Genomic DNA, 27344 nt, shown 5'->3' with positions numbered 1-27344 from the left:
TCATAAGAAGAATAGGTACTATGTTAGCATTCTGTTTCCCTGGAGGTGAAAGAGCCTTGACAGGGATGTTTCTCTCATTAAAAAGCTGACATGATTTTGTCCTATAGGATTTGCTGGCTTCACTGAAAAAAATTGCAGTTATCTGACACTCATGTTCTTCTATTCCTAATGGATGAGCAAGTTTAATTCAGTATATTCATATACAATTAAATCTCTCCATGGGTCTGTTGGAGTGGATGTTTGCTAAACTCTTTTTAAAACAAATTTAAATCAGAACTGTTAGGCATAAGATCTTATAATTCAAGTTACCTATTACTAAAGGGAAATGTCAAGATACTCCATCAGTTTGGAATAGGGAGCAGCTACAGGATAATCACACACATTTGGCCAGATCTGAATACACTATGGTTGTACCAAGTCCCTTTAATATTGAACAGATTCTAAATTATTTGATGAAGCTGTCTGAAAATTGGATTCTATCTAGACTTGACAGTTAAAAATATTTCTAATTATTTAATTCAATTTTACTCATCTTTCCAATGAAATAAGACCTATATTGATCTTAAAAACTGAGGTATTATAATACTGAGTGGATTTGCACATAGACCTGTGGACAGCTATTACTATATCTAAAATTAATTAATTTGGAGTGGTGATCAGTAGGATGTATGTTACAGTTTAAAAATAATTATCAGAAAATTTGATTTTAATACATATCTATGTACAAAATTCTTTCAGCCATAAAATATGTGTTAAAAGTCAATAGTAGTGTAAATAAAAAATCCAGTAATTTTTTTGGCAATTTATATTTCTGTGCTCCCACAGATGGCCTTTCTGTCTCAAGGCAATTTCTTGGGAGGATGCTGTTCGGAATACACAACAAGAAAAATGCTTTCTAGATGATCATGTACTCTAAACAGATGAATAGACAAATAAGGAAAAAAAATTCCAAACACTTTGACAGAAAATTTGAGAAACTTTTGAAGACAAGATATAATTAGAAAGGTCTGACCTTCTGCAAATGGTGAATACTTTCCAAGTCTGCAATTTCTATGAAGTCTTCTATATTCAGCTTTAGTCAGAATTTTCCAGTATTATTAATCATCTATCAAAATCCCAGGGGCATGACACAGGAGGTAGATTTGGCAGCTGAGTTCTGAGCTTAAAGGCTTTTCCAGTGGCTGTTCTTTGCACCCTTTTCTCTGTGTCCCCAGACTGCCTGCCCTAGTTGTCTCCCCAGTCTGGGATTTCCAAGGTAATGCACAAAGCTGGCAACAGGTGAAGTGCATACAGGCATTTGTTGGACACTGTCAAATCTTGTTTCCACTGGCTATCTTCAAATATAGACGCAGCACAGGTCTCCCTAGCTTTGGACTGAAAGCCTGAACTGAACATAGACTGAAATTTTAATTTCGCAAGTACCCAGTACAATGAACATTGCATAGGAACACTGCGTATTTGCAGTTTATATAATTATATAACCAAGTCTTTGGGAGAGAGCTATAATCTTCCTAAACACTTATGTTCATAGCTGAGGTTTAAGGTACCATAGAATGTGGAGGTGGCAAACAATTCCAGAAGCTGTGGGGAAACAAAACACATATTTTCTTATAGCTGTTTCAGCACTGTTATTTTATTTTCACTTTTTACTCTCCACTTACCTGCCTCTTCTATTCTGTGTTAAGATCATCTAGCAACTCTGTGGAAAACTGACTTCCAAGCACTAACTCCTGACCTTCTCAGCTCCTCCTCTTCCTCGTCTGTCTTCTGCTTTCATTGTTTTCCCCATTTCTAATTTAATTATGAAGACATTTTACTAGCTGGTTCTACTTGTACTAGCAATGCTTATGAAAACATGTTCTTCTGAGCATTATTTATGAATAACACAAGTGTTTTTCTCTAGTGAATGGCTAAAGGTTCGGTCCAGTTCTTAGAAATAATTGGTTATTTTTCTCACTAGTATCACAGTTTACTGGGTGAGGTTTGAGTTCAGTTGAGTCACTGGACTTCCAACAGACATCAAAATGATGTAGTAAGCTTCAGGGACAAAAGGGCACAGGAAGGAAACAGGTTATCAGCCTTAGGTTTTTACATTCCTTTTAGCACTTCACTAAATGCTTCAGAAAGCTGAATCAAATCTTGTGCTCCCTTCAAGTGATTACAACACAATATCATGCTGCCTTTTATAAGATGAAACTTCCCCTGTTAGAAGAGTTCCACCCCATCCTTCAGGGAAACTAGAGGATAAATGTATTGTCCAGCAGTGCAAATTTCAGGTGACACTTAGACCTAGTCCATAACAAATCTATTCATTTTACTATTTCTTCACTATTAATGATTTTCATATCTTGCTTAAATTAATTGTTTGGGTGGGTTTTTTATTTTGGTTGGTTAGTTGATTTGGCAGGTTTTTTTTGGTTGGTTGATTGATTTTTCCTTTTCTTTTGTTTCTTTAGTTTGTTTTGTTTTTCAGTCCCAGAGGTCTTGATATATTAATTTCCTAATAAATTTTATTCAGAAATTTATAAGCCATTTACTATTCAGCACTTAGATACCCATGTGAACATCCTTCTAAACTTCTGTTAGTCATGAAACCTATTTTATTGCAGCATTCATGTTTAAGATTAAATATTTTCAAAAGCATTTTTCCTTCCAGGATGTTCCTGTTTCAGTGGTACAATTCCATTTTCCAGCACCTGTATTTTCTCTCTTTATCCTACTGAGGAGACAGAGATTTCAAAGTAGATGTTGTTATGTCCATTTGCTAGCATAGGTTTTCATAATCAGAAGTAACCCCATTTTTAATGATCACAACTCCTTCTGGGCAGAACTAATAAAATTTCTGTTCCACAGGAAGCACCAACGTCTTCTAATTGCTTGTTCTGGTCCGTCATAAAAACAGACAATCCACGGTATCTCTGTCAGAATGAAAATTCTGAAGAGCTTAAGAAAATTTCAGTCTTCTTAACTTGTGTACTAACGTGAAAGATGGTATCTAAGTTCTCCAAATCACTCTGTGACATCCAATATTTTGGGGTTTCCCAAAACCAGAAGAGTCCCCTATTACTGATCAAGAAAACTAGAAATGTTGCAGCCTAGGATTCCAGAAATCATCTGTACTCCACTGTTTCACCATTTTGGATGCGTTCCAAACTGTATTGCTAAAAATGAAAACAAATTCTGATAAAGGACAGTTTAAGTTTGTAAGGCTATTGAATATAACATTCAAAAGGGCCTGTACTTTGAAAGTTAATTTGAAATCCTTTGACATTGATGAGCATGTTGACTCCTAAGGGCAGAATCTTTCCTTTCAAGAGAAACATTAGACTGTATACGCTCATACACTTCAAATTATATTTTGAAAGTTGTTCATTGATGAATTCAATATTTTCATGGCACCAACTAGATTTTTTTTTTATTTTTACTTTATTATCAGAATTTTAGGCCTTCTATATGAATTACAAGATAAGTGAAGAATTCGTGCAGTAGCACAAAGGACAAACTGGTATTTAAACCCATGGCTGTGTTTTCACAGGGGCTCTGATGTCAAACTTCAAAGAAGTCTGAATAAGAGAATTAATTAAAGCAAGTTAGAACACAATAATTTAGAAGTTAATCTTGCACTTTTTATATTTTTTTAAAATAAAACTTACCCTCTTGGTGTCTTTCCAAACTAGACCTCAGAGGCCACTAATAGAGGAAGAATCATGTTCTCATCATTAACATTCATTACGAATAAGTTATTAAAAACCCTAATTTGCTAATGATACCTGGCAATTGACTATAGTGGCACAAAAATCTTGCATTTATGAAGTTTCAGTGTAGCAGATTTAGACTCCATGATCAGCATATTCCCTCAGTATCCTTACAGAGATTTCTAGAGGAATAGTATAAATTATTTTCTTACAGTAGCCTTATATCTCATTTTCCTTAGTAAGAAATAAGAGCTAGATCCTGAAAGATGCTTAAGTCCCTACTGGTTTCATTAGATACTGAGAGGGCTCCGCTGCTTGGAAGACAGAATATATGCACCCCATCCTCAAACTGTGGAGGTCATATCTTCCAGTATTCTGAATGTAATCCGTAAAGTAAAAATCTACTGGATCACAAGGTGAGTTTGCAGGAGATTCCTAGGCTTCGAAAAGGAACAAAATTAATTATCACAGAGTTTCTACTAAAGATGTGATCCTGTAGATGGTGAAGAAGGACAGGTAACTTGATGAACAGTATTTTCTTCCACCAATTGGTGCGGTTGCAACATTACTATATTGGCACAGCACAATAGAATAGAGAAGTTCTGGTTTTCTTTTTCTTGTAGCGTAGCTGACATGGGAGGGAACAGTCAAACCAGTTTCACACCCTGCCTGACAGCCATGATGCTGCTGCATCTTTTGTGTGCCTGTTCTGACCTCCAAGCTTCTGCTCATAAAGTTTCATGATAGACCTGAGCCCTTGCATGGCGAAAAAGATTTTCCAGAGAACTGCCCTTGTTTAAAGCTGTACCTCTTTGTAAGACTGTGTAGCTCATGTCTTTACTACCTGAAGGGCACTGTAGACCTGATTCAGCTCCCAAAGTCAGAAAAGTCCTTCTTGTCACTTCAGAAGGAGTTGGGAAAAGTATCTATACATGATGACACATGTATTGTATAATAACGGTGTCAGCTAATCTAAGTTGTCTTCCTTCATATATAAACTGGATGCATATAGGCTGTGTCCTTTGCAGCAGTGAAGTGGGCAATGTGATGCACCCAGGAGCTCGGCTGTGGAAGCATAGCAAAAAAGGTATTGGGAGTAATTTGTTAGAGTACTTGCCATTAATAGTGTTCTTTGGCTGTGAAGTGGCAATTTCAATCATTTTGAAATTTGCACACAAATAAACTTGTCTGTTAGATATAACATTTGAAATGTGGAAAAGAAGTATCTTTTCTAAAAATGCAGAAATGTAGGGGGGGAAACAAAGGATCTATTTCCAGAAATGTTTTCAGCATACTGAGTCTATTGCAGTCTTTGAACCATAACATGTTATCCATTTAATAATCATATCTGGTTATACAAACTTCTTGTATAGTAGTGACTATGATTTTTCAAACTATTAAAATGATGCCGTTTATAGGTTTTGTAGATGACTGATTTTAAATGAAGTATATTCATGTCAAGGAGTTTTTGAATATCTGTCACTATGAAAGTCTTCAAAATAGATTGTCAGGTAAATGAAAGCAGCAGTAAAGCATCTCACCAGGGAGAAGTTTCTCTTTCAGTGAGTCGCCACTTCAGAAGTATGTTGATGGGATAGTTCTGAGAGTGACCTTTCTTGTATGTTCTTTAAGTTAGATTAAATATGAAATCAACTGTCCAAGTGTTGTGGTAATGCAGAGATGATGACCATGTGTAAAGACTTCTAGGCAGTCTGTGACTGAGATAGGTACAGTACTTTGGCTGACTCACTGTTCAGCAAATGAAAAACAACGCAGATCTATCTACCCATCCGTTCACACGTATATCGTTGTCATACGTAATTTTACACGGAAGTTATATACACTTGTAACATATATGCATATATGTGCATTTATATATAAACAAAGTGAGTGGGTGGGTGGGTGAGTATAGAGGCAGAGACCCTTTTCATGAGCATATGCTTCCTATACCTTTTAAGTACTATTTATTTAAGATGAAACTTACCAGTTTATGCATGTATAGCTAAATATCTATTAAGTGTTTGAACATAATAAACTCCCTTCCTATATTGTTCATAATTTTTAATGTGACAAAATATCATGTTTCTATATAACATATTTCTAAGAGATAAACATTTTCTACATTAAAAAGTAGAAGTTGAAATAATAAATAATTCTAAATTTAAATTCTGCATACATGTATGACTTTTTTTTATTTGATGGGGGAGCAAGTATACAGAAATATTTTTTATGGAATTTAGGAGTGTTTTTTATAAAGAATGGAAATGCTTTAAAGTAGAAACAGTCTTTCAGTAATGGTGAGATGTTTGATTGTTATGCTGTGCTTCTTAATATAGAACTTTTTCTCCAATAAAAGGTTAATTAGTTGGGAAATGAAATACAGAAAACTACCATGAATGAGATGCTATTGAGTCTTTCTGTCTATCTCTTCCTAGAATGTAGACTCAGATAGGGCAAAGGTGCCTGTGTAATTGGACATTCCTTAGCGAAAGGCACTGTCTTGATTCAAACACACACAAGGAAGTAAATGGATTTCATTTCCCTGTAGAACATTACAAGCTTCGGTGGGTCTTTAGGTTTTTGGGGCTTTTTATGAGAAGAGTGCAATTGCTCTCTAGTTAAACTTTTCTAAAATTGTTTGGTAGGAGTGTGTGGGTGTAATTGATAGACTTATCTGGCTCCTCCTCAGTAGGTTTTACCAAATGGGCACTTTCTCACTCCACAAACTCCATCACACGAACTGATCAGAGGGAAGCAGGTAATCCGTGTTAGCACATTGAGCTTGATATTGAATCAATGTCATTGCAGTCCTGGAAAATACAGTATCTAGCCCTTTTCCCTATGCATTCTGTATAAAGTTTCATCACTTCAGCCCATTGACATATGCCACTATCCTGGGACAAAACTATTAAATGTAATGAAAATAATCAAATTATGAAAGCATTTACAGCCACAAAGCATTAACATAACAGTAACAAATGTTAGGTTAATGTTGACAGAGCTAATACCTGGTCAAATTTATGTCAACAACTATGTCTTTGTATGTACAGACGTAGAGAAATACAAATGTACAAAACAGACAAACTTGGACACACACATGAAACCTGTATTTAGTTTTCAGTCTTAAAATCCCTTGCCTTCACCTTTACTTCTTATCCAACTCTTCTCAGTTCTTTCCAAATTTCGCCAGTTTTTGTCCTCTGTTGTCAGTATTCCCTAGCTATAACAGGGTGTCAAACAAGGAGAAACTGTGAATTTTAAATAAATACTAGGCAACTTGAGAATTTTTAACTCTTATACGTGTTTATTTTTAATACTCTGAAACTCTTCATTCCAAGTGTTATATTCATGCACCAGAGGAGCAGAAATAGGATTATATTTACTCACAATTCAGCTTGAATTTTAAATATTGAATGTTCATAATTAAAACTTCTAAACAATCTACAGAGCTAGTAATAATTACAGCAATTTATTTGAAAATCTCTTTAATTAAAAAAATTTTGGTAAATCATAACTTGCTTCTGAAGATTTTAAGAATAAAATTTTTAAACAAGACTTTATACAATTTTGTTCATTGCCTCAAACCCTTCGGTTTCTTCAGAGTATATATGGCAGCTAAATTTTGGTTGTAGCAAGATAATTTTTGGTTCAACACATATATATTCTGTACTTAACTACATATTCATTTAGGGGGAAATGGGCAGAAGTGCTAAGATTTGTCTTGTCATCATTTCTTTCTGATTTATTTGGAACAAAGTGAAATTTCAGTCTAACAACAGCCTGGAAAAAGAGGCTTTTTAATTTGCTTGCTTGCTTGTCCTATATCTAAGCAGAAACATATACTGCAATGAAAGGTTCAAGCCAGTGGCATGCATATATTTTGTCAGGTACATCTTGGATTAGTCAAAGTACTTAACACTCCTGTTACTTTAGGATACATCCTTAAGAAACACTAACCAGTAATTCTAAAAATATTGTGTTAAAAATCACACCATGTAGGAAACATAACCCTAATTTGACATTATTTCTTTTTAGTTTTCAAGAAAAGACTTTTCAGTCTGGATTATAAAGCACTTGTAAAATTCACCCAAACTCATTCAAACTCTCTACTGTGTATTTTTGATGTGTATGTGTACAGGAAAGAAGGAAATGTTCTTGAGCTTGCTGTCAAATGAGACAAGGTTAATCAGTGACTAGAATAGCTTCAGCATTTATTTCAGTCCATTGTATTTTATCACTTGTTCTTTTTACTTCCAATATAAGATTTTGCACATTTAAGACAAAGAAGAAAAAGCTGTTGCTTTTCACAGTTTAAATCACTAATGAATGAAGTATATTTAACAAAGTGAGATTTGTTGAGGTTTATTTCCTATCTAGACCTATATTCCTAGAATTGCATAATGACTGAATTTTCAAAGGTTCAGCACCCAAAACTACAGCTGGATTTTCAAGATCTTTATGCTGAGCAGTCTTCATTATAGCAAGGATATTTGGAGGTCTCAAAATGTAGTGACTCAGTACTTTGAAGATAGAACCATTTATTTGATATTTAAATGAGAAGTATACAGTACTAGGTTTTCAATTGTTTGAGGATGGAATGTATGGAAATACATTTTTCCATACAAAGGAAAAACCAGAACTATTAATAAAGATCCATATGAGAGTTAAATTTTGAACGTATTTGTACTTTTTCAGGTCAATATGAGACTAGTAGAGTTTCATGCTTTTCATATTGCTTTGTAGTCTAGAATAATGTAGTGCTATTTTAATGTATTTTTTAATCTGTCCATGGTTGTAGGGAACAAAGTTCCACGTGCCACAGCGGTTCCCGCACAAATTCGAATTCTGTCTTTGGCTTCTGTCACTGTTATGTATTCAGGAAACACTGTATTTACACATTGTAAGGTTTATTTATCCTCTAGTCTTAAGAACTAAGCTATAGTACAAATTCAAGCCGAATTCCAGATTTCAGTTAGAAGGAGGAATGCAAAAATCTAATTAGGTGAGTTAATATTTAAATACTCCTTTCTATGTTTTCTACTTAGTATTTATCTGCAATACTGTATTACTTTGCATTCTTCAAAAATGTAGGTGAATTTTTTTTTTTAATTATAATATGGTACAGCTCATATTGCTTGATGATGAGCAATGTTTGAAAATGTTAGGACAAACAGACATAGACCAAGATGCTACCTTACCACAAAAAAATGAGGTATCTTAGAGAGACAAGCTTGTGAAAAATACTGTGTGTGTATTTTCTTCTTGCCTTTTTTTCCTCTCTCTGTGTTCTAAAGAGAAAGCATTTCACACAGCCTTTGGAAGCAAGTTGGTTCCTTTCAGTGCAGACAGTGTGAATAACTCTACACTGTAAGCCTGCCTCTGTGTTTGACAGCAGACTCTCCTTCTGTCCTAACTGAACAGAAGCCCGGAATTAGAGAACATAGGTGAGCTCAGCAGTAAAGCAAGTAAGAAATTTCATTGACAAAGCATGGGTTCTGCTTAAAAAGTGCCTGCTGTCACCCTATGCAGTCTAGCTGCTGCTGCAAAGGTGCTGCAAGGTTGAAACTGAGCAGGCAGTCCCCTGCACACTTGCGGCCAGGCTCTGAAGTTACGTAGAGCAGGCTCTTAGGAGGATGTGCACACAGCTTGAAATCCCACTTTCCTTTACATAGTACAGCAGTGCTCCATGGAGTGATAGGTTCCCAATAACTCCTGAGACATACCCCAAACCAGCCAAGTCCAAGTCAACTGCAAAAGGAGCTTTAGCCCTTGCTGGCTTTTGGTCTGCCAGGCACTGCAAATGTGGGTGGCTAGAAAAAAAAAAAAGAGGGCAAATGGGGATTTGGAGCCTAGGAGGGATGGTGTGTGCCACAGATGTCCATAGCTGCAGGTGGCCTCTGCTACTTCCCAGCAGCCCAGCTAAAATTAGTGATTGTACTCACAAGTATTATATCAATAAATAGAAACCACCTTTGCTGTCTAGTGATCTGTATTGTATGTTTATTAATGTTTTGTTGTCTGAAGGAAGACCTGCTGGTCCAAACAATGGCAGTCACCTGCTGTTAATTAACAAAATCCAACATTTAAGGAAAGTTTACCGTGTTTTATTTTTTTGTAACTCATGGTATTGGATAAGCATTGATGTCCTTCCTAATGGAGTGGGGTCAGGCTGCTGTTCCCAGCAGGGCTGTTGCACAAATGCCTTGCTCCTCCCAGGCACTTGGCTAATGAATACATTTAAACAAGGGAATCCTATTGTTCAGTTAAATGGCTTGTAACAATTACGAGGTGGTTCCCTACCACTTTAAAAACCAATGAGATTTTGAGACTTCCACTCCCATTCTACCTTGGTTAGGTTTAAAGGAAGAAATAAGGCCATGAATCTCATGTGAGGAATGTACGGGCTAGATGAATGTAAACACCATTATTGTCACTTTTAAAGTCTTTTTCTTTGCCACAGTGGTATAATATGAACTTACAGAGCTTTCTGTGTTTAATTTTATATAAGAAAAGAAAATTAAACCCCTTATATATAATGTTTGAGTACATCCAGTTTTCTATATATGCAAATGTGGACTTCTAAATGTAGAACTTGTTTTAAAATAAAAATCACCCTCTGTGTTGTAATGTGAAATTTCAGTATTTCAAAATGTAAAGCAAGTTACTGTATAATATTCCATGTTTGCATCTGTGGGTACACTTACCTAGTTTATCTAGTGCTAAATGCTACAATATGTCATTTTTTATAGAATCCTACAGTAATTTAGGTTGGAAGGGATCTCAAGCTCATCTAGTCCAACCTTCTGCATTATAGAAGTCCTGCTTCTGATTTTTTCTCAGAAGAACTCTCAGATTAAGGACTGATTTTATTTTTGTTAGTTGCAACAGTTCAACAGTTGTCTTCTATCCATGGTGGAACAGACTTTCTACCCAAAATCCAAAAAAGGAGTGCCTTATCTCAATTTCAAACTTGTCCGATTCTACAACCTGTTAAAAACATAAATCTAAAGCAAGATGTGCACGTGGAAGCCTCATTTAGGTATTTTCAAATAAAAAGGATTTACTCAAGACTGCTGACGTGGTTAATCTACTTACATTGAGCTTTGCAGCTAAACTTTTCTGTTCTTACTAGTCTGCTTTCCATTTTCTGGTACACTCTTAATAAATCTAATGTATACTATTCAAGAATTCAGATAAGTGGCTTTCCTTGTAAAGAAAATAACTAAATAAATTATTAAACTGCAGTATTCAGTCTTTCATAGGATGCCCTTTTTAACCCCGGAGCAACAATGACTCTGTCTACACTTTCCTCAAAACCTGATCCACTAAGGGCTTTAACCAGAAGACCCCAAAATCTAATCCAAAGCAGAAAAGCACATTCAAAGTCATTATAAAAAATTCCACATATTAAATTACTACAGAAATATTAAATTACTACAGAAACTCCTAGTATGCAACAGTTATTTCACTCATTTCCTCTCTGTAGACACTCATGAAGTGTAACCAGTATGGAGATGCCTACTTAAAACTGCAAAGTTGAGGCAGTAGATACTAAGGTAGTGTGAATGCATTGTTCAGTGATCATTATATCTGACATTTAAGCAGTGCTGTTACTCCTCATCAATGAAAGGAGAGATCAGTTGCAGCCCTGGCACTGTCAAGCTCATCTTGTTGCTATGAATGACAACTGCAAATTATTAATACTTTTTTCCATTTTACCTCCTACACAATTCTGTCTCCGAACTAGTCTGTTCTTCAATCAAGCAAAAGATAAACCTGAAGATCTCTTTGCTGCTTGGGGTCTCATATGAGAAGGAGAAGAAATGCTCTAAGAACATTCACATTCATGTTTTGGATGCTGCAGTAAGTTATATTGTATATGACAATAAGTAACAGCCCTCTAAGGCAACTCATGCAGTCAAAGCTTCATGTAATAATATTAGCTATTCCCATAGCTGTTTTAAACAACCAGTCCAGTCTTCAGCACCTGGCCAGGATTAGATATGACAAATGGTGAATTTATTGAATTAAAAAGCACTGTCAATAATAGGAAAATGGTCAAAAGAACTTTAGATGAATTTTCGAGAATATACCTCATACTGAAAGACTTCAGTAGTTATTGCTTAGTGCAGAGAAGATTAAGGGAAGAGTTGATCATGGATTGTAAATATCCAGCAAGGAATAAGATATTGACCACTGCAAGCTGAATAAACTGACAGACAGAGTGAAAAACCAAGATCCATAACTGAAAACTGAAGTTTGAAAATAATCTTATTAAGGATAACATTCAGCTGTATAAAATGAAGGTTATATTTTACTGAAGCAGATTACCAAGGAAGTAATTAATCTCTTGTTTTACAATTAAGATTGTATATGTGTTTAAAAGATATACTTTAGTTCACCTGCAAGTTATTGAACTTTGTATCTCCCATTTACATGGAGAGAATCATAGAATCATGAGAGAAAAACAACTGTTTCTCTGCAGCAGCTGTTGAAAAAGATCTGTGGCCTGCTTTATACAGAAAGCAGGTTTTAAAATCTTTGTGGTGCTAAACACCTGAAAGTAACAGAATAAATATTAAAAAGTTTTAGATAGTGCATAGATCACATACATTTTGCTTGGACAACCCTTTCATTTGTCGTATGACAGTGTTCGAATAATATCTGTTCAAAAGGGTTATAACCCACAGGCTTAGAACATAAGAACAGATGAACAGCATCATGAGAATAAAATGCACCCATCAGCTCTGTACATCTTTGTTATCAGGTAATTTCTTTATACACGACATTATTTAGTTTGTTTCCCTAAACAAATATATACATAGTATAATGAAATATTTGAATGCTGCCCACAACTTTCAGATGAAGTTCCAATTCTTACATTTTGTATTTATTCTGTATATCATTATTGTAGGGTACTCATTTCAGTATATTGAATTATCTCAGTGCTGTAATGAAAACCATTAATTTTTTAAAATCAGCATGAATATAAACAAAAAGGAAAGGAAAAGAACGTCATGCCACTCAAACTTGATTGCTTTTTTGATAGACTTACAAAATTAGTGGATGAAGGATATACAGTAGATAAATTTGCATTTTAGTGAAGTATGATCATGCCTTTGAAAAACTTACAAAAAAGATCTACATTCATTGGAGTATGATTGTTACTAAATGGAGGAAAAACTGGAAGAAAGGCTATAGTGGGTTGACCCTGGCTGGATCCCAGGTGCCCATCAAAGCTGCTCCTCAAATGAATAGGGGAGGCAAAATCTAACGAAAAGTTCATGGGTCAAGATAAGGACACGAAGAGATCACTTACCAATTACCATCATTGGCAAAACAGACTCTACTTGGGAAAATTAGCCTAATCTGTTAGCAACCAAACCAGAGTATGATAACAAGAAATAAAAACTAATTTTAAAACACTTCCCCTCATCCCTCCCTTCTTCCCAGGCCTAATTTTACTTCAGATTTTCTCTACCTCTTCCTTCCAGTGGCACAGGGGAATGGAGGATGGGGGCTGCAGTCATTTCATCACACGTTGTCTCTGCCACTCCTTTCTCCTCGGGGGGGGGTGGGGTGGTACTCCTCACACTCTGCCCCTGCTCCAGCATGGGGTACCTCCCATGGGAGACAGTCCTCTACAAAATTCTCCAGTGTGAGAGTCCATGTTGGAGCTGGCTGACACTGGTTCTATAGGACATGGGGGAAGTGTCTAGCAGCTTCTTACAGAAGCCACCCCTGCGTCCCCACCACTACCAAAACCTTGCCGCATAAACCCCATACAAAGAGAATGAATAAAGTCAACTCTAATATGGGTGAAGTGTAGATGGATACTCAAAACATATGCATTAAAATTCATCTTATTCAACGCATTCTGCCCTGATCTGGAAGATGGAGTAAGTAGCACAGATGAATTTGCAAATCATAGTCATCTGGAAAGTAAATTTAAATCAAGATGGGCTGGATCAATAGGGAAGTCTGCCTTTTGCCCCGGATTTATGAACAGGTCATCGTGTTACTCTGACATCCAAAACAGAATCCAACAAACGTACTGTGGCTGAACTGTGGTCTCCAAAGAAAAATTAGAGAAACTAAACTGAGCAAGTATTAGAATATCTGCTTACTTAATGGTTCATTATTGAATGCCTAAATTATTCCATGTTTTCTGGCTTGAAATAAGTAAGTCTAATATGTATTTTCTTCCTCTTTTTATGGGTCTTTCATAATTTATTAACAGAAGTAACCCTGTACACTGTACAAAAAAGACCATGTAACTGCTAAGTTTTGTCTGAGATGGGCTGGAATAAGATTACATGTTGAGGTTTTTGACAGGGGAATTAAAATGACTCTCAAGTTTTTATAGGAAGAAAAGTTTGCACTCTGTGAATTCCTTAAGGATAAATGCTGCTTTACCGATTTTGGTTACTGGGGGAAGAGATCGTCTCAGATTCTATTTTCTCACTTTGAGTAAGAAATGTAGAAGTTGTAGCTCTAGTGTTGAGAGAGAGGGAAGGAAAGATATTTATATTTCTTCATGTCTTTCCTCTCCTTAACAGCAGAGAAAGATGTAAAATGGCAGTGATGGAAAATGTCTGTACCCGCAGCTGCTTGCTGTGGAGCACAGATAAGGATGTGCTCTGCCCTAATGGGGCGGCTCCAGGGACAACTTGATCCCCATGGGTAGTAATAGGAATATCTGTGGAGGGTCTTGGACTATAAAGTATCTTTTTTTCTTCAACATCTGCTGCATTGGCACTTATGTTAAACTAGTTTTTATTTTGGATTCATTCAATCTTCTTTGGAATATCATAACTACAGTGCCTGTGTGGCCCAATAAGTGCAATTTTGCTGCTAGCAGTATAAAAGCTGTAGGCTTTTAAAACAACTCCAAATGGACCAAATATTGAAGAGATTGCCATTCTGGACATTGTATTCCTCCCAGTAAGGACCTTAAGAAGCTGCAGGTAGACTGTTCCCAGTGTCACTGAGGAAGACTGAATCTTAGGAGCCAGAGACACATGGGAAAAGTAAGCCCAGCAACATAAAAAAGGTGTAAATAGGAAGGTTTACATGGCAATTTTAATTGCCATACTAGTGAGGTTTTTTTCTGTATTAATTATTATTTGGCCATGTATCTATTATCGAGAGGTAGAATAGTTTTTTGTCTATTTCTAAACCCTTTCAGAAAGATTTTTCTTTGTCACCTCTATTCTGAGTGTTACCATCATTTTGAAAGCATTGCCTCCATTCCTTGGAAAGATCTCGTTAGAAAACACCCCAAAAATCTAACAATAGGAAATCGCTCTGTTTTTTCAGTTTGCAGGGGATTTATGTTTTGAATCCTTGGAACTGTGAAGTATTATATGTGATAATCTCTCAAGAAATACAAAGATACTGAAAACAGGTAATACAGATGTATATGTGCAGCTTGAGAGTGGGATCTTACACCATCCCTTTAATATATCACTAATAGATAATTCATACAAACCATATTATATTATCTTACTCATAATGAGTAACTTATTGAAGATGATAGGGCTTCTCACAAAGTAGAATACTACTCTGATTAAAAATGGTCGATAAAGATATCCAATACTTTGATTTTCCTTCTGGTAGGGTAAAGAGACATATTCCGTTTCAAGATTGTCTTTAGGTCAGGTTCACTGTTCTGATTCCCCATGAGTGTCTTCTTCCATGAGTTATTCACTGAGTACAGTATTTCGCAGTATGATTACAGGATAAGTGTCTTCTTTCATGAGTTATTCACTGAGTACAGTATTTCTCAGTATGATTACAGGATACAGGATCTAGCCTTCTTTACTTTTTCTTTAAAGAGAGTTTCTTGAGGAAAGTCTGTGCTGTTGTTTCTACAAGGCTGAAGCATGTACAGAACTGAGTGACTCTGTCTAAATCATTTAGTTTGAAATGCTATTTCCCAGACTACAGTTTTACCTCTTACTTCATCTTGCCTGTATGCTCCAAGTGCTTCAAGGCATTCAGTTTTCCTTCTATGGTACTTACCAGATGGTTTTCTCAAACTAAGAATTATCAGCCTAGACTCACTAACAGCTATCAGGCAGCAGGCTCACTCAGCTATCTCAAGTTAAGTGGAACCCATTAGTTTTGCCATGTTGCAGTGACATGCATTTTTCATCCAAAGATGCATAAAAACTTCCCACCTTTTTTTTTTCTTCTGCTACACCCTAATGTTTATTACTGCTTATATTGAAACATGCAGCTAGTAATATAAGCAAACATTTTCCTAGTGATTTGCATTGTCACAGGAAAAGTCACAATAAAAAAGACCACCTACCAATGTGTATTCCTTACATTTCCACCTTAGTTTTCAAATGTAAGGACAATGAAACAACAAAGGTTATCATATTTTTCTGCCTGCAAGTTTTGTTTGAGTAGGAAAAGAGAAATGCATGTAATCTTCCTGTCATCCAGCATGTCTTTATGTGATGTGTAATCAATTTGACTGCAGCATCTAGGTGGGACAGTACCTACTATTACTCTACTAATGAGACCTACTGATTCTGGGCATCTCAGAATCACCACACATATGATGCACAGTGAATGCAACCATATTTTCATCTGCGAAACAGAAGACAGAAGTGCACCAGCCCTACTAGGTGTAATCTTGACAGAGCTTTCACTCAAATAATACTAAGGCGAAATTAAAAAACAGGGGGGCAGGAAGACCTGCCATAAAGAGAGAGAAAATAATTGCAGCACTGTTCACTAAGGAAGAATAGGTTATCTTTTCACATTACTAATTCACCTTGCTGCCTCTACTAACAGCCTCTGAATGCTACCTAATTGTACCCCTTCATTCCTTTTCCAGAGCACATTGTCATATCTGCTTCTCTGGCTGTCTTTTGCTCTCTTCTCAGTGTATTCACTGACAAATGATAAGACGCTGAAGTATGAAGAAATGCAAACTGCATTGTATGAAGTCTTCAGATCACTCAAGTTAGCCAGTTGGCTGTGGAAAACTTTCCTTCTGCACATTGCTCCATTACTGAGGAACAAAAGGATTTGTACAGATCTGGTCAAACATAGCATTTATACACAATGGCTAAGATTTTGTCTTCATTTGCTCATTACAAAAGGAAACACTGACTTTTTCTCTTCTCTCACTCTGTTATTTCCAAACCTCTTTCTAAGGTAAGAAAAATGGATTATGGCAATTATAGTTTTCCTTTTTTTTTTTTTGGTGTACGTAATTCCAATTTCATATTTAAATTTCACAAACACTACATATTTTTATTGTTTGGACACTCTGATAAGAACTTTGGGGACAGCTACATTTCTGTCTTTAAGTAAAGCTCCCAGTTCTCAAGGTCTAATCATTTATATTCTTTTGTACATTAACTTCTCATCTACAGCTTGGACATCTGGGAATGAGCAAAACCCAGGCGTAGCACTGGTATTTTCACCAGATCAGTGGTGGAAATATTTCCCATTGTCTTTCTGATGCTATGAAAATAACGAAAATATTTATAGAACAGAAAATGATAGGGTGGACACAACAGGAAAATTATTTTCCTTCCACCTCTACACTTTTGGAACTATGTGCATAAGCTATATATAATGTTTTTTAGTATTAATATCTGATCTACTCATCATACTTAACAGCATGTTCAATGACCAGTTCTTTGGTTTGCTTATTGTCTTCCAACACAGTCTCTATGTTAGGCGGTCTGTCAACAGGTTATCCAATCTAAATTATAGGAGATAACAAATATTCATGCATGGTTTTCTCTGGTCTATATTTTGTGATATCTTTTTACTATAAAAAAGAGCTAGGTATCTGATTCAAGGTTATCACATATATTTATACAATTTGATCCACATACTAGGAATACTATAAATATTCTCTGCACAGATTTTCTGGTCTTTGAAATAAGAATTTGCATATTATTCAGGAAGCCTAGGATATAATTTGCTTTCCATTGGTAGGTACACAAACAATTGTGTTGCTTTTCTGTCCAAAAGTTTTTCAGGTTGTTCTGTTGTGACTTGCTTATCATTTATTTGTCATCAATATAATGTTTTAGGAATTGATTTTCAATTTCTTAGCTGAAGTTTCATTGTAATTTGGAGTCAGATTGTAGCACAAAGGAAGTACTTTTATACCAAAAGGAACCTGGACAAAAAACAATATGATAAAAATACAGTTACAAAATTATTTTATAATTTTTCACTACCAGGAACATATATAATTTTAACTGTTTTATTAAAAGCTTGAAAGTTGAACCTCAGACTTTTGTGTATGCAAGGACTGTAGAATGGATGTTGCTTAAAGTATCTTTTTCTTTTACATAATTCCTGTGTGCCAGACACAGCTGGTTCCAGCCTGCTCCAACGGAGCCACTGCAGAGCGCAGCTGAGCCCCGCAGCCACCACGATGTTGGTGCCTCAGAGAAATCCTGAAAGAAAGGGCAAAGTGCTTCTGGTCACTGAGGAGTGAGGGGAAAGGTCTGAGAAACAGCAGTGTGAGTCCCGAGGTGAGAGAAGGAGGAGGGGGAGGAGGTGCTGTAGGCTCTGAGCAGCGATTTCCCCACAGGTGGGGAAGACCTCATGCCAGAGCAGTTATTTCCTGCAGTGACCAGAGAGGACCATGGTAAAGCAGATATCCAGCCCATGGAGGACCCCACGCCAGAGCTTTGGATGTGTCTTGGAGGGAGCTGCAGCCTGTGGAGGACCAGGAGCAGGCTCCTGGCAGGAGAGGAGCCCACACACAAGCAGGTTTTCTGGAAGGAACACTGGCCCGTGGAGGAACCATGCTGGAGGAGTTTGTTCCGTCTGAACATGAGGAAGAACTTCTTCCCTCTGAGGGTGACGGAGCACTGGAACAGGCTGCCCAGGGAGGTTGTGGAGTCTCCTTCTCTGGAGATATTCAAGACCCGCCTGGACAAGGTCCTGTGCAGCCTGCTGTAGGTGACCCTGCTTCAGCAGGAGGGTTGGACTAGATGACCTACAGAGGTCCCTTCCAGCCCCTACTATTCTGTGATTCTGTGATTCTGTGTTCCTGACGGGCCGTACCCAGTGGAGAGGACCCATGCTGGAGCAGTTCATGAAGGAGTGTATCTTGGAGAGGGACTTTTTACAAGGGTGTGTAGTGATAGGAAAAGGGGGAAAGTCTTTAAACTAAAAGAGGGCAGATTTAGATTAGATACTAGAAAGAAACTCTTCACCATCAGGGTGGTGAAACACTGGAAGAGGTATGATTCTATGATTCTGTGGGAGGTGTCCCTTGCTGGAGCACGGAAACCGGAGGAAGGAGCAGCAGAGTTTGGAGTGTTATGAACAGACCACAGTCACCATTTCCATCCCCCTGTGCCACTCAGAGCGAGGAGAAGGAGGCAGAAGAATCAGAAATGAAAGAATGAAGTTAAGCCTGGGAGAAAGAGGGGATAGGGATGAGGTGTTGTAGTTTTGCCTTTGTTTCTCACTATTGTACTCCATTGTTAATGAGCAATAAATTAAACAAATTTTCCTGAAAATGAGTCTGTTTTGCCATAGCAATAACTGGTAAGTAATCCACTTGTTTTCGTCTTGACACAAGAGCTTTTCCGTATTTTCTCCAGTGATATTGAAGAGTGGGAGTTAGAGAGTGGCTGGTTTGGCATCTGCCAGTCAGCGAAGGTCAACCCACCACACTTTCAAAAACAATTCAAGATTACTGTCACCCAGAATCTGGTCTCTCCTTCCGAGGCCATAAACTCAAAATTATTGTCAGGAAATTAATATATAGTACACTTTCACTTTCCTAAAATGTGCCAATATTATTTAAGGTGGATGTCAGACTTCTCTATGCACACTCCAGCTAAATGCCTACATGCCTGAATGCCCAGCATTTCCATTGGATTTTGAGGAGTATCCACAATATTTGGGTATCAAGAAGTTTAGGTCTGATTTATGTGCAAGCTTTTTTCCAAGTGTAAGAGTATGGATTGAAGAGCATGATCCTTTTACCAAATATTTCTAACAACACAGCCAGAAGAGTTACTGAAATTACATTAATAATAAGGTGATTTTTAATGCTTTTCTGCCTTTACCCTAATAAGGGCAGCTGTTCAAGACCCAGCTTTCACACTTTTATCCGGTGGTCTTCCAGTATATATGTGTGGTTACGGGGACAAGCTTTCTAATGTATGTGTTCTTAAGTTTGAAAATATATTATTAAGTTGGGGATGTAGAAATAATTTTTATGGAAATTATAGATTTCATAAAGACACTAGTTAATACATTTTAAAAGTAACTGTAGATTATGCTTAAAATAATAGTTCTATAAATCTCATGGTTTTTCACATTATTGAAAGAACTGTCAACAATGACTCAGTATTTTTATATTTCAATTATTACACACTACAAGACTGTGTGATTAAACTTAAAATGAAGGAAATATTTTTTGTTTGATTTACAGTAAATTTAATATTTGATTAACATTCCAGAAGGAGGAAAAACAAATGAACATGCTATAAAACATGCTAATGATGATCATAATGATAATTGAGAATGTTCTCAGAATAGATAATATCATAATGAATGCATCAAGACTTTATGTAGATTTTCCCCCCTGTAGGTTTTATAAAAAGCAGAATAATCTTTACTTATTTTTGTAAAATTATGTTGGATTTAAAATTCTTTCTGACATATAAGAAAAGAATGAAGGAAAATAATGCCTTGCAAATTTTAAATTGATGTTAATTATGATGCTGCTTTGCTCCTTGCCTCTTTCTGTCTAAGTGCTTTCAGTTTCCTGGCCACTAGGCTTTGCATTTACTAATAATAAATCTCCCTCCATCACAGCCCAAACCTCTCTTTTTCATTTAACTTTTGCCGCTGTTATTTTATTTGCTACTGTCTGTAAATTGCGGTCACAGATGAATAATCACTCTAAAGTTACCAGCAACAGATGTGGAGCTGGTATTCCAAGCACAGGAAAAGAGAAATTGTACGGGGATTTCAGTTTAATTGGTCATGAAATCACCTAAAAACTTCTAAAAGTCATTACTGAGGTATGACTCCTAAAAAAACCCTCACTATATACAGACCAATGATTCCCTTTAAAAAACAAAGAAATGCTGTCTGTGCCTCCAGTGATCTGCAAATGAAAGCTTGAGAACTACATCCTAAGTGAAATGGACATGATGTAGATAAACCTTTCTTTTCTAGAACATTGATAGGAATATAAGAATATAAAATGGTGGGTAATGGTTCATTATGAGATGAATATCATACATAATAAAGTAATTCTAATTCAGATTGTGCATCTGGGCCCAATCACAATTTGGTCAGAAGTGATCTGAAGTGGTAAAGAAAAAAAGGAAGTAAGAGAGTTTGGCACTTAACTGCAGGATTTTAATAGTATTTAGCTTCTGTCTGCCGTAACAATGAGTAAGAGAGAGATATCTAGTAATCCGTGAAAAAAACTCAGCTCCTCATCTCCCACCAAATTTCACAGAGCCACTACTCCTGTCTCCAACAGCTGAAAATTACTCTCACCTTTTCTCTTGGATTGTCTTCTGCATCCAAAGTCTCTTAGTTTAGTCAAAGCTATTCTTTATCAGCACCTTCCTGCTTTGAAAGCTCAAACATAACAAAAAAAACACCAACATTGTTCTTGGGTACCTGCTATTTTATTAAATAGACAGATCTATGTATCCTAGAGGCCCTACTAAGTTTTCACATGCAAGGACTTTTTTTCTGACTTAGTAAATCCTGTCTTCTCATAACATCCCTGCGTGAACCTGCCTGCCTGCAGCTGTAGTTTCTTCTGCTCATTTAACTGAATGTTTCTCAGCTCTTTAAAGGGCAGATGCTCCCCACCGGGCCGTGCAGTTTTAATGGACAAGCAACTCATCAACTTCTGCTACAGCTGTATTAATCAGGCAGGGTGTGAATTACAACTCAGGGGAAGGGTGAAGCACTTGCACAAGCAGTCTTCCACAGAGAAGTCTCTGACTCTAGCTGTCTGGAATTGGTTAAGGGGGAAGTGCTACGAAGCAAAGGCTGTAGGCTGAGTTTTATCTCTCTGCTTAGTGTTCTTGCTGGGATTAAAGGAAACTGACTTTTGGTACTAGAGGCTTGCAGCACCAATTCTTCTTGATGTAAGTGTTTATAAGCTTTCTAACAGAATATAATCCAAAGGTAATGCTTTTGTTGCTTTGAAAACACAGTTTTTAAAGGATTGTTACGATGGGTTCGTTTTATCTGCAGGCTTCTTATTTGAGACGCTTCATCCAGGAGATGGGATAACTGGCCTAAAGCTTGGGATGTGAATTCAGGCCTGTGGCTCCCATCATGTAAGTACCTGCATTAAGCATGAGGTCATAACCTCACTTGTGGGAGAAGAGGGAAATTACTCCCTTTACGTGTCGTCTGTCTTTTATCCTCCTCTAATGCCCTAACAAGAGCTATAAGGTTTAGATCTGCGGGCAGGTGAGCGTGGGTTGCATGTACTTGACGAAGAGGAGAGTAAGGAGTTATAACCTCTTGTTTTGGGAGTAATTATGCTTTTGGCCGCTGACTGAAGGCTGGCTTTTTGGGGTGATTCAGGTGTTCACAACTGTTTCTAAACTGAGGCAATGACTTCTGTCTTGTTAAGTGTTTAACATTTACCATCTCCCTCTCCTAGCTGAATAGTACCTTCCGTCCTTGTGTTTTGTGTCCATCTCTGTGTGCACCTGTACCTTTTAGACATGATATAAAGTGACAATTGATACCAAATGATATTGACAGGCCTTTATTAAACTTAATTACTCTTCAGAGACTGGCATGAATCAATCCTCATAAAATTCATGTGTCACTTTGTGATGTGCCAGTTTTAGTATGGAAGAGATGGAAGGAAGTTTCTCTGGGGAAGGAGGAATTCCTCCATTTTACCAGTAACTCTTTACTTCTTCTTAAATTATTGATTGACTGTTTTCATGTGAAAATTATCATAAATATTTATCAGTTAACATAGTGAAAATAAAGATGGGAAAACTAAGTGGTGACATCTAGTTTTGTTCTACAGTGTAGTAAGTACCCTGAACTCCTATTAATACTAATGAATTCCCTGAAAATCCATTACAGCAGATTAAATTATTTGCTGGTATAAACTTCAACTTGTAGTGATATTTTAAGTGCCTTATACTGTTTGAGGTGTGTTTTTTGTTGATGCTTACATAAAGCTATGAAATTATACTTTGTTTATGGAAACTGTCTCATGTAAATCTGGAAAGTGGCACTTTACAGACAAAAATGAATAGGTTAACATACACTGTGCTAATGACAAAGGAAGCATTTTTGAGAGGTGTCTGACTTGCAACGTTCTTCATGAACTGAACCAAAAATCTTCCAGCAATTTAGGGAAAATAGTACATATATCAGCCATTAGTAACATCAGGCCTTTTAGTTGGAATACTTTCACATTTCTTGCTGGAAAACAATGTTTCTCAAGATAAGGGTGTTTATTGCAGGCAGATTCTTGTTTTAATACGACATGTGTTTCCTCAATCTGGAAGTGTGGCATTCATCAGAGCCTTTTCTCCTCACCTTCGTCACCCCATCCCCTTTCTGTGGTGGAGTTAACTCACTGGTTCTTAAAAGTGATGGGAGGCAGGAGCAAGAACAAGATTCAAGGTAACTGGCTTAAGTTGATTTGCTTTATTTTTCTGACACTGGAATAGTGGAAAAATTATGCAATCTGATCATTTATGGAGTGTTCACTTCTATCACTTCTGAAATTTCAGTTACCTTGCAGGGCTTACAAATATGTTGCATATAAAGTGGGTGGAGGGACCTCAAAACTGCTTCTCAGACTTCAAAGAGTGGTCAGGGAAGATAAGCAGTTCAAATGGTCTGAGTGTAGGCTCAAGGTCAGCTGTGAGTATAGGCCTAACATTCTCGTTGTCATCAGCTGAATAAATAAACAGCCAGTAGCAGTATATCTGACTGTCTGTCTCATGCCAGTGCATAGTCATCCTCACAATAGAAGTGTTTCCTGATGTTTAGGCATCAGTTTCCTGAATTTCAGTTTGTGTTCACTGCCTCTGGTCCTGTCACTGGGTACCACTGGAAAGAGCCTGGCTCCATCTTCTTTACATCCTTCCTTCAGGTATTTGTATACATTGATAAGACTTTCCCCCCTTTAGGCTTCTCTCTTTTCTATGTCCATATCTCTCTTGTACTGAAGAACCCAGAAGTGGATGGATGCATTACTCCAGGTGTGGCCTCACCAGTGTTGAGTGTAGGGAAGGACCACCTCCCTCGAGCTTCTGGCAGCACTCCTCCTAATGCAGCGCAGGATACTACTGGATGCCTTTGTGGGAAGTATGCATTGTTGGCACATGTTCGACTCGCTATCCATCAGAACCTCCAGGTCCTTTTCTACCAACCTGCTTTCCAGCTGGGCTGCCCCCAGCATATGCTGGTGCATGGGTTTGTTCCTCTGCAGGTGTCTGACTTCACACTTTCCCTTGTTGAACTTTATGAACTTCCTGTCATCTCTCTTCTGCAGCCTGTCAAGGTCCTCTTTGAATGGCAGCACAACCCTCTGGCATATCAGCCACTCCTCTTTTGTGTTTTGTGCCTTCAGCAAACTTGCTGACTGTGTATATTCTGTATCATTAATCACCAGCACAGGTGTTGAACTGGATTTGACCCTGGTGTACAATTTACTGGCCTCCAACTAGACTTTGTTCCACTGAACACCATGCTTTGGGTGTGATTGTTCAGCCAGTTTTCTGCTCCTTCAAAAACTTACGAGAGCCTTGTCATTGTTGTCAACATAAGCAAAACAATGTTCCAAACTTATGACATAGTCTCTGGGGCAAGATAATTACATCATGAGATAACAGAGAGCTGGAAGAGACAGTGAGCTACGCAGGGGGCTGAGAAAGAAGAATGTCTAACGGACAACAGAACTTAACTTGGTACTCGATGTTTTTCAGCTTTGGTTACAGTTTACAACACCCTGACCTTGCTACCAATGTGTCTCCTCACTTATTTTATTTTAATAAAATTCTTAGCAAAAGATTTTAGTCTGTCCAGTCCCATGGGTAATAAAACCAGACAGAACATATAGCTCTTCTTAAGACTGAATATTAAAAACAATTTAAATAAATGAAAAGGGTGTTCTATCAGGCCTTTTTTTTTCTTTTTTTCTGGAGGAAGAGAAATTGGTTTAGTTTGATTCTGTTCAACAAAGATATCAATCCCACAATGTAACGTAGAGTAAGATACATTAGTGTGGTGAACATTATGTATATAGTAGATATTGATCTAATCCTGAACATCCAGCACCACTTCATAGTAGGATTTAAAATGCACTTGAACTGGAAATTTATTAAGCTGTCTACTTATTTCTAATGTTACTTATCTCAGCCTTTTTTAAAAAAACTAACCAAACCATTTTTGGTTTTACCATACTATGCCCAAAGGTTGAGTGTGTGTGTGAGGGGAAAGGTGTTCTGTGCGAGGAAAACAAAGTCCTGTCAAAAAGAAGGCTGGTAATGTGAAGGACTCCATTTCTCTTCAAAAGATATAGACTTCCTCTCACATTAGTTACTAAATTTATTCAGCAAAGTGTGATTTTGGGTCATCTTTGAAGCAAATTTGGGTAATGAGTTTCAGTTCCTTCCTGTCTTCATATTTTATCTCATTCAATAGGAACTACATTCGCTTTTATACTTTATCCATTCTTATCACATGGCCAGCCCATTGCTGCTTGGCCTCTATAAGTAAGGCTTCAGCCAATGTACAGTCAATGTGCTAAAATTTCCATTTCTATTCGGACTACTAAACCAATTCATTTGGAGTTGTCTTCTAAAATTACTAACATTTTTGTCTGGTCCCCTCCATGCTTACTGAAAGGCTGTTCGACTTCTGATGGTTAAGACCTATCTTCTAAATACCAGTTAAACTTGTGTGACTTCTTCATAAGCAATACCCTCCCAAGTATTTTTCCTTTTGTCTATCCTGTCCTTTCGACTTCTGTGGGTTGGTTGTGCTGGGTATTGACTTTCTTTTTTTTATTAATCCTCCTACAAATTCTGCTCTAAAGAGCAATATCCTCTCTTGTATTTCCTGTTCCTAAGCTACATGACTCACACTCATGTAAGAAACACATGTCATAAAATAGTACCATGTAGAAAAGCCCAAGCTAGATTGCTGTGGGGTAGTTTGGGGTACTGGAAGCACTGTTGCCATAACAATATAATGTTTTATCCAAGCCAAATTACCTGACAAAGCAGTAATTTCTTTTAGCTAATGTAACTACCTTTATAAATCATCACAGCTCACATATCACTTATTAAGATATCTGTGGTAATTTATATCTGTAGATACTCTGCACATCTTTTGAGTAGACCTTCTTGTAACTTGTTCCAGTTTGATGACTTTTGTCTTGAACTCTTAACTTATAATTAACAACATTAAACAAAATGGGAAGCTGCCTCTTACTCTACCTCTCTGCTAAGCAGTTAAAACTCCAGAGAAACATTCTTTCAACCAAAGGTTAAAGAACCTAAGCCTTTCACGTGTTCAGCTTCCTTGACGTGTGCATGTACCTTGTTGTGAGGTTCCTTTTCAGAGTTAGCTTTTTTATGAAAATATTAGTAAAATTTCCTCAAAGTGTTTTTCAAGAGTTTGGAGTATATGGGGACTAATTAGTCACTTTTGAGTCTTTTCAACAATGCACCAAACAGAATCCATACTTATGTCTAGGAGTTTAAAAAATGACGACTTCTCCAACCTGATTTGCTACTGTTCAAGCTTTCTCCAGCAAAGCATGAATCAGCACAAGTAAACAACTGGCTTTTGTGCAGTTCTGCCTTTCTCTTCACAGCTAAAAACCATGCAAAGTGTTTCTTCAGAAATACATTAGGTTATCTTTTTTTAGTATATTTATCATTATGTATGTACCTAATTACCAAGTGAGGACAGACATGTGAAGGATAGCGGGATTTTCAAAGTTGTAGTTTCTTCAGGAAGGTTTATCTTGCTTTTTCACATTTGCTCCTGAAAAAATAGTCTCCTAGTCTAGGTATCCTTGTTCCAAGCAATGAAGTGTTGTGAAGAGAAACACATATCTGTAATTATTTCAAAATCTATGTGTAGAATACCTATGAGAAGATGATAACATAAGTAGTAAATACATCTTTAGAGAAGCATTATGTGAGTCTTAGTTGCATTCTGTTTGTGATCCAGCGAGGTAGAATGTTATCTTTGTAAGTGACAAAAATGACTTGTTTCTGTACGACTATAAACAAACTCAACAATACTAACACAATCTTATCCAGCTGAGCACATGGAACATATATTACTAATATAAAGTTGATTTGAATTAAATTGTCTTATAAAAGAGGATTAGTGGTCTGAAACGGGCTTTAAGTGATTTGAGGAAAAACACTTTGAATGATATCCACTCAGCAAGTCCACATTCACAATTGGACAGTTCTGTCCATAAATTCAAGCTTTTAAATCTTTCTTTACTGCAGAACTCAAAGGATTTTCCACTAATAGTGCTGACTTGTCAGCAAACCTCTTGAATCTCAGCATGGCATGGCCAGCGTCGATTGCTAGTTTCTCATCTGGATAACAGTGAAAACCTGTCACACACCAAGGCAGGAAGCTTTCTGGTGTCTGAGC

The sequence above is a fragment of the Opisthocomus hoazin genome, chromosome 1, assembly GCF_030867145.1.
Source record: "Opisthocomus hoazin isolate bOpiHoa1 chromosome 1, bOpiHoa1.hap1, whole genome shotgun sequence".
Classification (NCBI taxonomy): Eukaryota; Metazoa; Chordata; class Aves; order Opisthocomiformes; family Opisthocomidae; genus Opisthocomus; species Opisthocomus hoazin.
This window is presented reverse-complemented; position numbering follows the sequence as displayed.